Source organism: Ursus arctos, unplaced genomic scaffold, assembly GCF_023065955.2.
Source record: "Ursus arctos isolate Adak ecotype North America unplaced genomic scaffold, UrsArc2.0 scaffold_2, whole genome shotgun sequence".
Lineage (NCBI taxonomy): Eukaryota > Metazoa > Chordata > Mammalia > Carnivora > Ursidae > Ursus > Ursus arctos.
The window spans coordinates 30,162,898-30,180,355 of record NW_026622874.1 but is presented as its reverse complement, the minus strand read 5'-3'; the positions used below and the strand labels follow the sequence as shown (position 1 = coordinate 30,180,355).

Here is a 17,458-nt window from a genome sequence, read left to right as displayed (position 1 = left end):
CTAAGATTATTGCTCTTCCCCTCCCTCTGCCTTTCCCCTCTCCCCATACCCCACTCAAGCTTGTGCACATGCTCTTGCTCTCTCTCTAAAAAAATTAAAAATAAAATAAAGAGTCCTTTCTTAACAATTTCATTATAGTTCTTAGCCATATAACCAGCATCATTTTGACTTATACACATGCTTTACTGAATTAAACACTAGACTTTATTATGTTTCATGTCTTTTTGATTTTGAAATTTTATTCTGCTACAAATTTCATTTGGCTAGAATACTTCTTTGTGTACTCTTATTTCCACAAAGTTACCTTGGTAGAGAAAATTGTCCTTTGCTATGTATTCTTCCCTTCTTTCTGGAGTAATAAGACCTCAAAATTTTAGCTGGACATATGGTGTTTCCCAGAGGAAATCACTTTTCATGGTACTTTTTTTTTTTTTGCTGGGTATGGTCATGTGACATTCTGATGAATGGGATATGAACAGAAGTTATGTGTTCCATTTCCAGAACTTGCTTTGAAGGAAAGGGCTATCCCTCTACTTCGTCGTATTCCTTCCTGCTTATCTAAATGTATATGTGATGAAATGAGCTGGAAGGGTCATCTTGGACCACAAGATGCAAGTTTGGTGGTGGCACAAGTTGAAGTGCCCAGTGGTCAGTGATGACTGATATGATCCTGGATGCAGGTGTCTGGGATGCCTTGCACCAATCTCTTTAGCCTGGTTCTCTAGCATATCTAGTGATGTTGTGAGCCACCTGACATAGTTTCAATATATTCCTTTTCTTAGAACTTCCAGTTTCTGAAACTTGCAACTGAGGATATGACAGAGATATTGAAAAGATACAGTTGTAGGCAATATACCTTCAGGGGAAAGAAGAGGTGATACATGGGTTAGTTATAAGGAATGATTGAATCTGAAGGTGTAGAAAACTCAGTTAGTATTAAGTGATAGTCCATGGAACATAGTCTCCAAAGAGCTAATTAAATTACCACCTGTCATGACTATCTGAAATCAAGTGCTTTTTGAAGGCATTGGCAATTAAATGGCTATTGCCATAGGACACAGAAAAATTATGAGGAATTCAAGGACTATGACATAGGGTAGCTTTTCTAATGGCCCCAGAAAGCTTAAAGTAAGAGAATGTTCAGATTCCTAAATTTTTTACTTATGTCACAGTCTGAAACCTGTGGACTTTCTAGATTTTGCTAACATATCTGCTTTTCTAATACCAAAACATTGAGATAGCTGAAAAATAAATTCAAAGTCTGACCTCCAAACTTACTGAATTACAGGACCATTAAATCTACAGTCTTGCTGTTATCTGTCTGGTGTGCAAGAAAGGGCACTGATCAAGAAAGACTGGGATCCAGTAATTAGAATTGGAGTATATAAAATGATTTGGAACACCTTCAGTTCCCACTCCCATCGAATCTCTCTTACTGGAATAATGTTGTTTTTATCCAACAGAAAGCAATCTTTAGTTTTTAATGAATTGGTGTCCCACAAATTTAACTCAATTCTGACACTGTCTACCTGGAGATACCATCAGATCCCGCAGATTAAGGGCTGAGTCCCACTAGAATGGCCCCCACTTCAGATGCCAATTGGAAGTCCAGGTTCCTGTGCTTCTGACCAACCAGCGATAGATTGGAGGTTCCCACAACCCTCATTTTGGGTTTGATTAATTTACTAGAGTGGCTCAAAGAACTCAGAGAAACATTGTCCTTACTGAATTACCAGTTATTATAAAAGGATAGAACTCAGGAACAGCCAGATGGAAGAGATGCATAGAGCAAGGTTTGTGGGAAGGGTGCAGAGCTTCCTTGCTGTTTGGGCTCTCCACTTTCCCCCATTTCCAGGCATTTGTCAACCCAGAAGTTCATCAACTCTTATTGTTCACTAGTTTTTACAGCACTTTATCTATAGCTGCCTTTCCCTTCCCCTTCCTGGAGGTCAGTGGGTGGGTCTGAAAGTTCCAATACTCCAATCACTTGGTCTTTCTGGTGACCAGCTCCATCCCAAGGTTATCTGGGGGCCCCACCCTAAGTTGTCTCATTAGCATAAACTCAAATGTGCTCAAAAGGACTTCTTAATGAGTGATAAAAGACGATCCTATCACTCAAGAAATTCCAAGTGTCTTAGGAACTCTGCGCTGGATACTCGGGACAAAGATCATACATATTGATTACACCACACTAGCAACGCAGCTACCTCTTACCTATCAGATGAAGCTGTTACTTTAAACTGTGAAGACTTGTCTGAAAGGAGAGCAATGTATTTCATGCCTCTCTCATATACACTTCTCTCCAATTCCTTAACCAGAGCTGACATTCGGCTGGTACCACCAGTGAAGCTGAACTGGTTGTTTGTAACTAGAATCTATTTTGATTAGTTTGGGATCTGCTCTGTTTGATTGGTGTCTATGCCTAAATAATAACTAGAGTCAGACCATAGTCTGTAAGTCTATGGTCAGGAAAACGGAAGCCACTGCTTTTCAGGCAGGAAAATATTTAGTAAAAGGGATTAGATGTTTAAAAAACCTTTGGAAGTGCTGAAGAGAGCGATGGACAGGGAAAGTCATCAGTTATATCTGGAAATCAAAGTTTCAGGAATCACAGGAAACTGCCACCAATGATCTCAACAGCCTGTTGCACCAAAACAGATGGTGCTCAGTAGAAAGCCTAGAAACCACTGGAAAATCTCACGCCTGATGTCTTTGAAGACTACATGCCTGCCTGTTAAGATTGAGCAATAATGATTTCTGCTGTCTTCCACCTTCCAAAATCTAGCAGGAATAACTCTTATTGGAAGAATCAAAACCAAAACCCTGATGACAAGGGAATCTGGGAAATGTAGGTTCCAGACTTCTGGCCACTGTAATGCAGGGGAATCCTTATAAGGGCAGGGATGATGCTGAGTTTGCATTAGACAGTATCTGGCACCCCCAGAGATCCCCTGAGAGCTAACTGCAAATTTAAAACAAGAAGAGAAGGATTACAGTTCCTAATAATTATAAGATTTTGCTATCTTAGGCTATGCAGAAATCTAGAGAGTAAGTGTGAAAATGAATTCTGAAGGTGTTAGAACAAGAAAAGAAGAGTATAATTTGAGATGCTCACTGAATTTACTGATATTGTTTGAAATAGACAGGATAGGCCAGGTTATGCTGAGGCAACAAACAATCTGAAAATCTCAGTAATTAAAAAAAAAAAAACATTGCTTCTCATTCACACTACATATTTACTATAGAGAGAGCACTAAGGGAAATTTATTCATTATAGACATTCAAGGACCAGTGCTGATGGAAGTCATCTTGACATGTGATTCTATGAATGCAAAAACAGGAAAAAGATATTATGATGATTCACATGTAGTTCTCAAAGCTTCTACTTTTGAGGGGATACATGTTACTTCAGCTCATAGTTCATTGGCAAAGCAAGTTGCATAATGTGGGGTGAATACAAATATTATGCTGGATTTATCCTGTGCAAACTGCCCTACAAACTCTTAAATTATGTCCCTTAACATATGTCCCTTGTCTATAATTAGGTCCCTTGGCAGCACTAACATTTTTCAAAAGTAAGTTAGTTGCTGTCTGGTGCTAATTGGAAACACTACAGTTGAACTGAACTACCTTATATCAAAAGAGATAGGAGGATCCTGGATTGGCAGAGAACAGGTAGACACACTTAACCATCTGAAGTAGCACTGGGAAGGAAAAAGTTCCTGCGAGTCAGAGATACGACAGGGTTTGCAGAAGAGACTCTAAGTCCACTTTTCTAATCAGATGCATGGATTAAGGATTTGGGCCTGTTGCGTCCATCCAGGTACAGATGGATTCAAGAATTGTGGTCACCCATTTCCTTTCAATGCAATGATTTCACCCAACAGTGAATGTCAACATATTCATTTTGTAGGCCTACTATAACAAATTACCACAAACTGGGTGGCTTAAAACAACAGAAATCTATTCTCTCACAGTACTGACAGAGAGAAATCCAAAATCAAGATGCCAACATTTCTAGGAGGGAAACACTCTTGCTTCTTCCAGCTTCTGGTGGCTCCTAGCAGTCCTTGGTTTGTAGACCCATTATTCCAATCTCTGTCTCCATCTTCACATTGTCTCCTTTGTGTCTCTGTGTGTCCAAATCTTCCTCTCCTTTCTAATATAAAAATAATAGTCATTAGATTTAGAGCCTACTCTAAATCCAAGATGATTTGCTCCAAAATCCTTAACTAATTACCATATGCCTAAATTCTGAGGTTTTTGGAAGGACACAAATTTTGGGGAGGAACACTATTCAACTAGCTATGGGAAAAATCTTCACAATTATATTAGCCACTCTTGGGAATTACACCCAAGGGACTAGAAGAGAGGCCATATATGTTCCTCCTCTATGGCCCAGGATGGGAATGTGGGGAGAGAAAATACTTTGTGTTTCCATTATCTGCTGCTTCATAACAAACTACCCACAAAATTTAGAGGCTTAAAATCATAACAGATTATTATTTCTTACAAGGTATGGATTGACCAGGTGGTTATTCTACTTCACAGGTATCTCCTGGGGTCCTGGGATGCTAAACGGTCCAAAATAACACTGCTCACATGGTGCTGGGTTTTAGCTGAGCTGGGGCTGTTTCCCAGGGCCCTAATTATACTCTATATGGTCTCTCCAAAAGGTTAGTTTGAGCTACTTACAGCATGGCAGATGGCTTCTCCAAGAGTGCAAAGTGAGAGCTCTCAGGACCTCTTAAGCTTTAGGACTGGAACTGATGTAATTGTTCCATGCGGGTCGTACAGTCAGCTCAGAGTCAAGGCAAGAAGGTATACAGGTCATAAATACTAGCATGGTTCATTAGGGCCCACAAAAATTTCAGTCTACTGCACTTTCCTTTCTTCCCACAGCTATGATAAATGTGAAGTCATTCCAAGGGGCAAGTAATTTGCTAAAATAAATTGGAGGGATGGGTTAATGGGGTCAAAGCTATCAAAGAACTTTGAGGCTTTGGTATTGGATAGAGCATCTAGGATGAGAGCCGGTGTTAAGAAGAGAAGACAGGAGCCAAAATCTTCAAGAATGAGGGTAATAACCTCCAGATGTGAAGATACCAGCAGTGAGGATAGTCAGAGTATCAATTCCAAAGAAAGTAGGATTGCCACATAAGGACGGGAAAGAAAAGGTCTAGAGGAGTGCCTGGGTGGCTCAGTCAGTCAAGCATCTGTCTTCGGCTCAGGGTGTGATCCCAGCGTTCTGGGATTGAGTCCCACATCAGGCTCCTCTGCTAGGAGCCTGCTTCTTCCTATCCCACTCCCCTGCTTGTGTTCCCTCTCTCGCTGGCTGTCTCTCTCTGTCAAATAAATAAATAAAATCTTTTTAAAAAATAAAACAAAAATAAATAAATAACAAATAAAACCTTAAAAAAAAAAAAAGAAAAAGAAAAGGTCTAGAACATTGTGCTAGAAGAATGTTGGTTGCTCCAGGACCTTTCCCTATGGAAATGTGAGAATAGGCAGCCTCCATTCAAGTAATCTTTTCAAACTTATTATAAACAATATTACATGTCTTTGTTGCAAAAGGAAGTAAAATACTTTTGCCAGATCTCAGAGAAAGCATTGATCAGAATCCCTCCAAGGACCCGAAAATGCTTCTTTAAGTAATTGTCACATCAGCATGGTAGCATGGCAACTCAAAGGGGTTAAAGAGTCTGATTTAGGGAGCAAAACTTGGAAAAGACAGCCTAAATCCATCAATAATTGTACAAGCCTTCACTGAATAGTACTTAAGAAAACAATTAACTCCAGGCAAATAATATATAAACCAAAAAAAGAAAAATCCATAAGGTAGTTGATTAACATACAAAAAGAAACATTTTAAAAATTGTTTCCTTTCTCCTACATACTCACAGTTTAATATAAAAAACTTTTTTATATTGTCAAAAATGAAAGGTGATGTGAAGATCAAAATATGAACTTTTCTTATTAAACATCATTTAAACTTACTAAAACTTTACCAATTAAATGTACTCACCAAGAACTACATGCCTCTTGGCAGCCAAAAGAAGAAACAGAAAAGGCAGAAGAAGCAGAAGCAGCAGCAGCAGAACAAGGACAAGAACAAGGACAAGACAAGAAGGAGGAGAAAAAAGAGGAAGAACAGTAGGGGGTGGAGGGGGAGGGGGAAGAGGAGGAAGGAGGGAATACACCCTTCTGGTAGGCTAGCTGAACCTCATAGATAGTGCTGAGCAGGGTCAGGCTATGCGTGCTAAGAGAATCAGGGAAGAGGCGACCTTTAAATATTTGCCAGAAGGAGGGGGTCCCATTGATAAAATGTCTTCCTTTATAACTGCGTGTAAGAATAGCCACTATTGGAAATGCCCATGGAGGAGGTTATCTCCAGCAGAGAATCAGGTTTCAGTTAAGGCAAGATTTGAAGGTGAGTTCTCAGTCATAGCTTGAGATAATCAGAGGATTTGTTTAATCTGTGGACTAGAAGTTCCTAGAAATGCAGTGAAATGATTTGGAAACAGGTAGGAAGCAAAGTTTAAGACTAGGTCAAGGACAGGAAACTTAAATGTTGATTAATGAAAACAGGGAAGAGTGACAAGGTAAATTTAATCTTGACAGCCTCTTTGAGGATGACAGGCACCTGGCTCACCTGGGTAGGGTGAAAGGGCATCTCCCCACCACCATCTGGCCACCAAGTAGAACCCTGGGCTTTGGGCACACCTCACTCAGCTTGAATTCCTGTCACTCACAGTATCTCCCATTTCTGTTTACTAGGTTTCTATTTATCTTGATGACCCCACAGTCCCTGCTTTTCAAAAAAAAGGCATTTTGGACAAATAACCTATAGTTCTTATATTCTAGATTGCTTTTCTATAAAAGTTAATCATGCATTCCTCATGGTGTTTAAAATGCCCTTATAAGAATTTCTCTGCAGATCCAGGATAATTGGCAAAGAAGTTACTGAAGGTGGTAGACTATAGATAACTTGGGTCTGGATGTTGTAGGAGTCCTTTGCAGAATTTCCTTTGCTATTTGAAATGTAAATTTATTCTATCTATAAAGGCAAATTCAATTTCAATACAAAAATAGAATTATTTTCTAGGTGCAAACTTACCATCTCTTTGATGCCCCCTACTGTGGTAACCTGTTAGCCTCAGAAATATATCAAAACCTGGAAGCAATCAGCAAAGCTTTAGGTTTCTAGAAGAATGCTTTTCAAAGCCTGGCTCACTCTTCTAAAAAAATTAATAATAAATAATAATAATAATATTTTAAAAATTCAAAAATCCTTACTTAACTCTCTGGGTTATAAAATGTTTTTGTGAAAGACCCTGCAAAAGAGTTTCAATCAAAAGTCAGAAGCTTGTTAAACCTTTTTTTTCTTGAGTCTTAGTGTACAGTACATTAAAATGCATAAGAACAGGCGACAGATGAAGCTTTGTTCTTGAACAACCCCTGGATGTCTGCAGATTTGATACTTAAAATTACCTTAATTCAAGGCTGGAAAGACTTTCTTCTTGTTTCAAAGCCCTTCCATATCAGCTTTTTACCAACATGTCTTAAGATAATAAGATGACAAATGCAATAGAAACCAAGGAGGGGTCGGGGTAATTAGCATTTCAAAGCAATTTCTCTTTCTAAAGAGCCTAAAATTTTTTATAAAATATATTTTAAGACAAATTATCAGGGCCTCATAAATTCTCATATTGGCCAAGAAAGTTACCCTCAAAAAAATTTGGGGGAAAACTTCAGAAAATCTTCTGACCTCATTTAAAATGTATTATTATTTTATATGTTTCAAATCCACTAAGATTTTAAAATAAATTTACTCATATAACATTGATTATAGGACTGTGCCATACTTCAGGGGACTTTGTAGAAATGTGGAATATGGCTTAATGTCTTTGTGGCCACATAATATCAAGTGATTGTTCTCAATAATAATAATTTTATGGGTTTTAATACTTCCTTGGTAGTTTTGCCTAGCTTCCCATAAGAAAAAATAAAATAAATAAAATAAAATTTATTGTTGCTAAAAGCTTAGTAGCATCTTATATAGTATAGAAAAGGAATTTTGAAGTAACTGAGTAACTATAACATAACCTTTTTAAGTTCCAACTATGAACAAGCTACTTAGAAGCCTGTAGATAGTGGGTTTCTGAGAACCGGAATCAGTTTTTGCTGGTGAGTAGTAAAGCAGTCATTCACATTTGGATATAAATGAGAAAACTTGCCGTATTTTTCTTGGTGGTGAGAAGGAAGGGCTAAATATTCTCTATTATTTAAAATAATTTTGAAGCTATTTTTTGGGTGCTTTCAAAGACAAAGCTTGCGTGGTTGAGCTTAATGCTACAATGAGGAAGATGCCAATCAGCAAAGAATAGTCCACCTCACTAAAAACTAGAAATCTGGGGACACTTGTGTGGCTCAGTTGGTTAAGCATCTGCCTTCGGCTCAGGTCATGATCCCTGCTCAGTGCGGAGCCTGTTTCTCCCTCTGCCTGCTGATCCCCCTGCTTGTGTGAGTGCACGCGTGCCCTCTCTCTCTCTCTCTCTGACAAATAAATAAATAAATAAAATCTTAGGGAAAAAAAAACTAGAAATCTAAATCAGACCTAGGGCAGCATGATGCAGGCCTGCAAACTCTGTTCTGGCTTGGTATAAGGATATAGTAGATGTAAAGGTTCAGTGTGGGGTTCTGTTTCTGACTGCAGTTTAGTAGATTTTCCAAAAACATTCTCAAGAATTTGTGTGGTTGCAAATGCAATCCCATTAAGTAAATCTCTTTGGGGAAGAGAAGAAGAAATTTCAGTTCTTTAACTATAGCTCTTAGATAGATTCTTCTGGGGGCGCCTGGGTGGCTCAGTTAAGCATCTGCCTTCATGATCTCCAGGTCCTGTGAGCCCAGCATCAGGCTCCCTGCTCAGCAGGGAGTCTGCTTTTCTCCCTCTCCCTCTCTCTCTCTCTCTCTCCCTCTGCCCCTCCCCACTGCTCGTTCTCTCTGTCTCTCAAATAAATAAATGAAATCTTTTAAAAGATTTTTTAAAAAGATAGATTTTTCTCTGTAGCATTTCACAGCTTCCGTGTCGCTTCCATACACATTATCTAATTTGATCATGACTAAGCCATTCACCAAACAGGTTACATAAGAACATAATAACAATAAGTTTTTCCATTTTTTCAAGTTTTTATTTTAATTCTGGTTAGTTAACATGCAGTGTTATATGAGTCTCAGGTGTACAATATAGTGATTCAACACTTCCATACATTACCAGTGCTCATCACAGCAATTGCCCTCCTTAAGCCCCATCATCTATTTCATCCATCCCCCACCCCCTCCCCTTTGGTAACCATCAGTTTGTTCTCCATAGTTAAGAGCCTGTTTCTTGATTTGTCTCTCTCTCTCTCTTCTTTTTTTTCCCTTTGTTTGTTTTGTTTCTTAAATTCCACACATGAGTGATATCATACAGTATTTGTCTTTCTCTGACTGACTTAGCTCCCTAAGCATTATACTCTCTAGCTCTACCCATGTTGTTGCAAATGACAAGATTTCATTCCTTATGGATGAATAATATTCCATTGCATATATGTGCCACATCTTCCTTATCCATTCATCTATCTAGGGATACTTGAGCTGCTTCCATAATTTGTAAATAAAGCTGCAATAAACATAAGAGTGCATATATCCTTTCGAAATTAGTGTTTTCGTATTCTTTGAGCAAATACTCGATAGTGTGTTGACTGGATAATAGGGTAGTTCTATTTTTAATTTTTTGAGGTAACTCCATACAATTTTCTACAGTGGCTGCACCAGTTTTCATTCCCACCAACAGTGCACGAGATTTCCTTTCTCTACACATCATCACAAACACTTGCTATTTCTTGTATTTTAGATTTTAGTCATTTTGACAGGTGTGAGGTAATATTTCATTGTAGTTTTGATTTGCATTTCCCTGATGATATTGAGCACTTTTCGTGTGTCTGTTGGCCATCTGTGTCTTCTTTGGAGAAATGTCTGTTCATGTCTTCTGTCCATTTTTAAATTAAATTATTTGATTTTGGGTGTTGACTTATACAAGTTCTTTATATATTTTGAATACTAACCCTTTATTGGATATGTCATTTGGAAATATCTTTTCCCATTCAGTAGGATGTCTTTTAGTTTTGTTGACTGTTTCCCTTGCTGTACAGAGGTTTCTATTTTTACGTAGTTCCAACAGTTTATTTTTGCTTTTGTTTCCCTTACCTCAGGAGACATATCTAGAAAAATGTTGCTATGGTTGATGTCAGAGAAATTATTCCTGTGCTTTCTTATAGGATTTTTATAGTTTTAGCTCTTACATTTAGTTCCTTAATCCATTTTGAGTTTTTGTGTGTGTGTGTGTGGATGTTATGAGAAAGTGGTCCAGTTTCATTCTTTTGCATGTAGCTGTCCAGTCATTTTTCCATTGCATATTCTTGCCTCCTTTGTCAAAGATTAATTGACTAAATAATTGTGGGTTTATTTCTGGGCTTTCTATCCTATTCTATTGATCTATGTGTCTATTTTTGTGCCAGTACCATACTGTTTTGGTTACTACACCTTTTTAGTATAACTTGAAATCTGGAATTGTGATACCTCCAGCTATGCTTTTCTTTTTCAAGATTGTTTTGGCTATTTGGGGTCTTTTGTGGTTCCACACAAATTTTAGGATTGTTTGTTCTAGTTCTGTGAAAAATGCTATTGGTATTTTGATAGGGATTGCATTAGATGTGTAGATTGCTTTGGGTAGTATGAATATTTTAACAATATTTTTTCTTCCAATCCATGAGCATGGAATATCTTTGCTTTCATTTTCTTGGTTAAGTTTATTTTCAGGTATTTTATTATTTTTGGTACGATTGTAAATGGGATTGTTTTCTTAATTTCTCTTTCTGCTGCTTCATTATTAGTGTATATAAATGGAACAGACTTCTGTACATTGATTTTGTATCCTGCATCCTTACTGAATTCATTTATCAGTTCTAGTAGGTTTTTGGTGGAGTCTTTAGGATTTTCTATATATAGTATCATATCATCTGTAAATAGGGAAAGTTTTACTTCTTCCTTATCAATTTGGATGCCTTTTATTGCCTTTTCTTGTCTGACTGTGTGCCTAGGACTTCCAGTACTATCTTGAATAAAAATGGTGAGAGTGGACATTCTTGTCTTGTTCCTGAATTCAGGTGAAAAATTCTCAGTGAGAGTTTTTCACCATTGGGTATGATGTTAGCTGTGGGTTTTTCATATATGGCCTTCATTACGTTGAGGTATATTCCCTCTAAACCTACATTGTTGAGGGTTTTATCATAAATGGATGCTGTACTTTGTCAAATGCTTTTTCTGCATCTACTGAAATGATCATATGGTTTTTATTCTTCCCTTATTGATGTGATGTACCATGGATTGATTTGCAACTACAGAACCACACTTGCATTCCAAAGATAAATCCCACTTGATCTTGGTGGATCATTTTTTAATGCATTGTTGGATTTGGTTTCCTAATATTTTGTTGAGGATTTTTGCATCTATGTTCATTAGAGATGTTGGCCTGTAGTTCTCTCTCTCTTTTTTTTTTTTTTTTGTAATGTCTTTACCTGGTTTTGGTATCAGGGTAATGCTGGTCTCATAGAACGAATTTGAAAGTTTTCCCTCCTCTTCTATTTTTTGGAATACTTTGAAAAGAATTAGGTATTAACTCTTCTTTAAATGTTTGGTAGAGGGACACCTGGGTAGCTCAGTTGGTTAAGCTTCTGGCTTCAGCTCTGGTCATGATCTCAGGGTCCTGGAAATAAGCCCCACATTGAGCTCTGTGCTCAGCAGGGAGTCTGCTTGTCCCTCTGCCCCTCCCCCCAATCATTCTCCCTCTTTCTCTTTCTCTCTTTCTCTCTCTCAAATAAATAAATAAATAAATAAATAAATAAATAAATAAATAAAATCTAAAATAAATAAATTAAGTAAGTAAGTTTGGTAGAATTCACCTGTGAAGCTGTCTGATCCTGGACTTTCATTTGTTGAAAGTTTTTTTACTACTGATTCAATTTCATTGCTGGTCATCAGTCTGTTCAAATTTTCTTTTTCTTACTGATTCAGTTTTGGGAGGTTATATGTTTCTAGGAATTTACCCATTTCTTCGGGGTTGCACAATTTGTTGGTATATAATTTTTCATAATATGCTCTTACAATCCTTTGTATTTCTGTGATGTCAGTTGTTATTTCTCCTCTTTCATTTCTGATTTTGTTTTGAGTTCCCTCTCTCTCTCTCTCTCGCTCTCTCTCTCTCGATGAGTCTGGCTAAAAGTTTATCAATTTTGTTGATCTTTTCAAAGGATCAGCTCCTGGTTTCATTGATGTGTTCTGTTGTTTTTTAGTTTCTTTTTTGTTGTTGTTGTTTTGGTTTGGTTTTTTAGTTTCTATATCATTTATTTCTGCTCTAAGCTTTATTAATTTCTTCCTTTTGCTGGGTTTGGGCTTTGTTTGCTCTTCCTTTTCTAGCTCCTTTAGGTGTAAGATTAGGTTGTTTATTTGAGATCTTTCTTGCTTTTTGAGGTAGGCCTGTATTGCTATAAACTTTCCTCTTAGAACCACTTTTGCTGCATATTGGAGATTTTGGACCATTGTGTTTTCATTTTCATTTGTCTCCATGGAATTTTTAATTTCCTCTTTGATTTCTTGGTTGACCCATTCGCTTTTTTTTTTTTTTAAGATTTTATTCATTTATTTCCAGAGAAAGAGAAAATGAGCAGGAGAAGGGCAGAGGGAGAAGCAGACTCCCCACTGAGCAAGGAGCCTGATCAGGGGCTCAATCCCAGGACCCTGGGATCATGACCTGAGCCTAAGGCAGACGCTTAACCAACTGAGCCACCCAGGCGCCACTTATTCATTGTTTAGTAGCATGTTATTTAACCTCCATGTTTTGGGCTCTTTCTAGATTTTTTTCTTGTGGTTGATTTCTAGTTTTATAGTATTATGATCAGAAAAGATGCATGGTATGACTTTGATCTTTTTGAATTTGTTGAGGTTTATTTTGTGGCCTAATATGTGATCTAGTCTAGAGAATGTTCAATGTACACTTGAAAAGAATGTGTATTCTGCTGTTTTAGGATGGAATATTCTGAATATATATGTTAGATCCATCTGGTCCAATGTGTTTTTCTGTTTGCATGATCTGTCTGTTGATGTAAGTGGGGTGTTAAAGTTCCCTGCTATTACTGTATTACTATTGATTACTTTCTTTATGTTTGTTTTTAACTGCTTTAAATATTTGGGTGCTCCTATGTTGGGTGCAGAAATATTTACTATTATTGTATCTTCTTGTTGGATTGTTCTCTTTATTATTATATAGTGTCCTTCTTTGTATTTTGTTACTGTCTTTGTGTTAAAGTCTATTTTTTCCGATATAAGAATTGCTACCCCAGCTTCTTTTCACATCCATTTGCATGAAAAATGCTTCATCTTTCACTTTCAATCTGCATGTGTCTTTAGGTCTGGAATGAGTCTCTTGTAGGCAGCATGTAGATGGTTCTTGTTTTTTATCCATTCTGTCATTCTACGTCTTTTGATTGGAGCGTTTAGTCCATTTGCATTCAAAATAATTATTGATTGGTATGTATTTATTGCCATTTTGTTACATTTTTATGGTTATTTTATAGTCTTTCTCTGTTCCTTTCTTCCCTTGTTCTTTTCTCTCAGGATTAGTTGGCTTTCTTTAGTGTTATACTTGGATCCTGTTCTCATTATTTTTTGCATATCTATTACTGGTTTTTGATTTGTGGTTACTATTCTGCATATAGCTGTCTAATTTAAGTTGATGGCCACTTAAGGTTAAACCCATTCTTTACATGTCTCCTCCCCGTGTTTTAGGTATGTGATGTTGTACTTTACATCCTTTTATTCTGTGAGTCTTTTGACCGATTTTTACAGATATACTTATTTTTTCTGCTTTCATGTTTCCTACTTTCCTTACTCTTGCTTATGGCCTTTCCTTTCCACTCAGAGCCTCCTTTTTCCTTTCTTGTAGGGCTGATTTAGTGGTCATGAATTCCATTAACTTTTGTTTGTCAGGGAAACTCTTTACTTCTTCTTCTATTCTGAATGAAGCCTTGCTGGATAGACTATTCTTGGCTGCAGATTTTTCCCTTTCAGCACTTTGAATATTTCATGCCATTCTCTTCTGGCCTGCAACATTTCTGCTGAAAAATCAGCTGATAGCCTTATGGGGTTTCCCCTGTATGTAACTTTTTTTTTTTCCCCTCTTGCTGCTTCTAAAACTTTCTCTTTACCATTACTTTTTGCCATGTTAATTACTATGTGCCTTGGCGTGGACCTCCTTCAGTTGACTTTTTTGGGTAATCTCTGTGCCTTCTGGATCTGGATTTGTTTCCTTCCCCAAATTCAAGAAGTTTTCAGCTATTATTTTTTCAAATAAATTTTGTGCCCTCTTTTCTCTGTCTTCTCCTTCTGGGATCCCTGTAATACGAATATTATTACACTTGATGGTGTCACTGAATTCCTTAAGTCTATTCTCATTTTGCATAATTTTTTCTCACCAGCTCATCTTGATTACTTTCCATTACTTTGCCCTCCAGGTCTGATTTGTTCTTCTGCTTCCTCTAGTCTACTATTTATTCCATCTAGTATATTTTTAATTCATTTATGGTATTCTTCATCTCTGATTGGTTCTTTTTTATCTCTTTGTTAAGGGTCTTGCTGATGTCCACACTCTTTCCTCAAGTTCAGTGATTATCTTTAGGATCATAATTTTAAATTCTGCATCAGGCATATTACTTATCTCCATTTTGCTTCAGTCTTCTGCTGTTCTTGATTTTTGTCCTGTTCTTTCATTTGGGACATATTGTTTGTCTCTTCATTGTGTCTAATTCTGTGTTTCCCTGTGTTGGCAAAGTCAACTATATCTCCTGCTCTTGAAAGTAGTGATCTTATGAAGAGTTCCTGTGGTGCCCTGAACAATGTTGCCTGTTCACTGGAATCTAGTCCTTTGGGTGTGTTTCCTATGTGTGTTGCATGTGCCCTCCCGTTGTGGACAAGCTACTTTTTCCTTCAGTTAGGTCCTCTGCAGTGGCTCTCTGCCTGTTGTAGGTAGTGTTTGGTCCCTGTGATGTTAGTGGGCCAGTCTGGGGCTGCCTTAGGTTTGAGTTGAGTCAGACCAGGTGTTTGCCAAAGATGCAGTAGCACCAAACTGCAGGGCACTTTCCCTGTGTTGTCCCCAGGAAAGCTTTCATTGGTGTGTGAGGCCTGCAGTCATACCAGCTGTCTGCCTTCAGCCCACTGCTGGTGCCTCCGTCAGACTGGTATGTGTGGTTATCTTCCCCTCTCTCAGGACAGGAGTCATTTTGGAGAGGTGCTGGGCACTAAAGGGGCGGCTTGCACATTGCCAGGCCTGTGGCACCACCAAGGATGAGCTCCAGCCAAGAGCATTTTGGAGGGAGTGGATCTGCAAAATGTGGAGGAGGGGAGTATTGGGCAGGGCAGCAATGCAGTGGTGTTAACAAGGTTTGGGCCACTGGTCCTCTGTGCAAGTGGCCCTGCAGCTCTGGGAAAGGGGACATGGGGAGGCAGTGTTAGCAAGTTAGGTAGTATCAGCAATGGGCTGGTTCCAGCAGGTGGTCATGTGTTTATGCTGGGAGCAAGGGAGGGAAATGGTGCCTGCCAATTCCTTTATTCTGGAGAAGTCTTCCAAAGACCTCTGTTGCTTTGGAACATGCTCTGAGATGAGTAAACTACTCTCCCCCCTGGATGCCCCAGGCATTTTGCAAACTGCTTCTATTATGCTGTATCTGTTGGCTGTTTTTTGGTGTTATCTCTTGAAGGATGGGGACTCAGTTTCCTTTTGTCCTTCTGGCTCTCCCAAAGCCAAGCCCATTGGTTTTAAAATTCCAGGTTTTAAGTCCTGCTGGTTGTAAGAACTCACATTAGGCCCCTCTGGTTTTCAAAGCCAAATGATATGGGAATTCATCTTCCTGTACAGGCTTATCTGTCTAAGGGTCTGTTTCTCTCCCTTTTCCATGCCCGTGGTGTCCCTCCCTCCCACGGACAGTCCTGCAGGTCCATTTAGCTTTTGACTGTGTCTCTGCCCTTCCTTCCCTCTTCAATGGGGCCTCTTCTCTACATTTAGTTGCGGAGTTTATTCTGCCTGTCTTCATGTTATTTTCTGGGTTATTTGCTGGTGTGAGTGTTATCTAGTTGTTATCTGTGGAACCAGATGAGCTTAGAGTCCTCCTATTCTGCCATCTTCTTTTTCATTGTTTTTGAATCTAAGAAATATTAAGATGTTTAAAGGCCATGAAGAAGATGCCAAATGGAAAGGGAGACATTAAAAACACAGAAAAAGTGATATAGTATAACCCAATGATTAAGGCTCCAAGGCTTTGCACATACTGTTCCTCTCTTACCAGAGACTTCCTTCCATTTACTCCATCAGGCCATCTACCACTTGTTCAGGTCTCAAATTAGAAATCACGTTCTACCAAAAATCTTACAGAATCCCCACCCTGTGTTTCCAAAGCGACTGAGACTTATCCTACTGCATTTAATGACTTTGCGAATTTGTTAGACTTCCTCACTAAAGACCAAGTTTAGTTAATCCTTGTAACCCCAACCTCAGGCAGAGGACTTGGTACACACAGTAGGAGGTTCTCAATTAATGTTTGCAGAATAAATGCTTTAAAGAGAGAAAGAGGTGGTCATGCAACCATAAAATCCAGATGGAATCTTCTTTATCTTGAAGGAAAACACTTAAAACCATCATTTCAGTGGTCTTGAGTTAACTAAGGTAGGAACTCTTATAGCTCCTTTATTATATTTGAAGGCCAAAAGAGAAAGTATAAAAGGAACTAAACACAATTTAAAATAACTAGTTGATTCCAAGGGGAGTGGGTTGTGGAAGGCAGCCCATTTCAAATCACATGTAATCAGAAAATATGCTCTTCTTATGTCTTTAGATTTACTGTTCCCAGAGAATTAATGTTTGCTTTAGAAAATATATTATTAATACAATTATTATTATCTCACATTTTATGTGGGCCAGGAATCACAGCATGGCTTAGCTGAGTCTTCTGGGTCAGGGTCTCTCACAAGGCTACCATCAAGATGTTGGGCTCTACAGATCTTCCTTGACTACAATGGGATCACATCCCAATAAATCTATTGTAAATTTAAAATACTGTTATGTCAAACGTGCATTTAATACACCCAACCTACCAAACGTCATAGCTTAGCCTATCTTAAAATGTGTTCAGAACACGTACATTAGCCTAGAGTTGGGCAACATCATCCAGCACAAAGCCTATTTTATAATAAAGTGTTGAACAGATCATGTAATTTATCAAGTACTGTACTGAAAGTGAAAAACAGCATGGTTGTGTAGGTAAGAATGGTTATAAGTGCACTGGTTGTCTACCCTTGTGATCGCTTGGCT

The 17,458-nt window shown here is 38.2% G+C and overlaps 1 pseudogene; it reads right to left on the bottom strand.

Annotated features, from left to right (window-relative positions):
• Nucleotides 1-17,458, bottom strand: part of LOC130544208 (dnaJ homolog subfamily C member 2-like) — a 57,078-nt pseudogene that overhangs the window by 26,106 nt on the left and 13,514 nt on the right.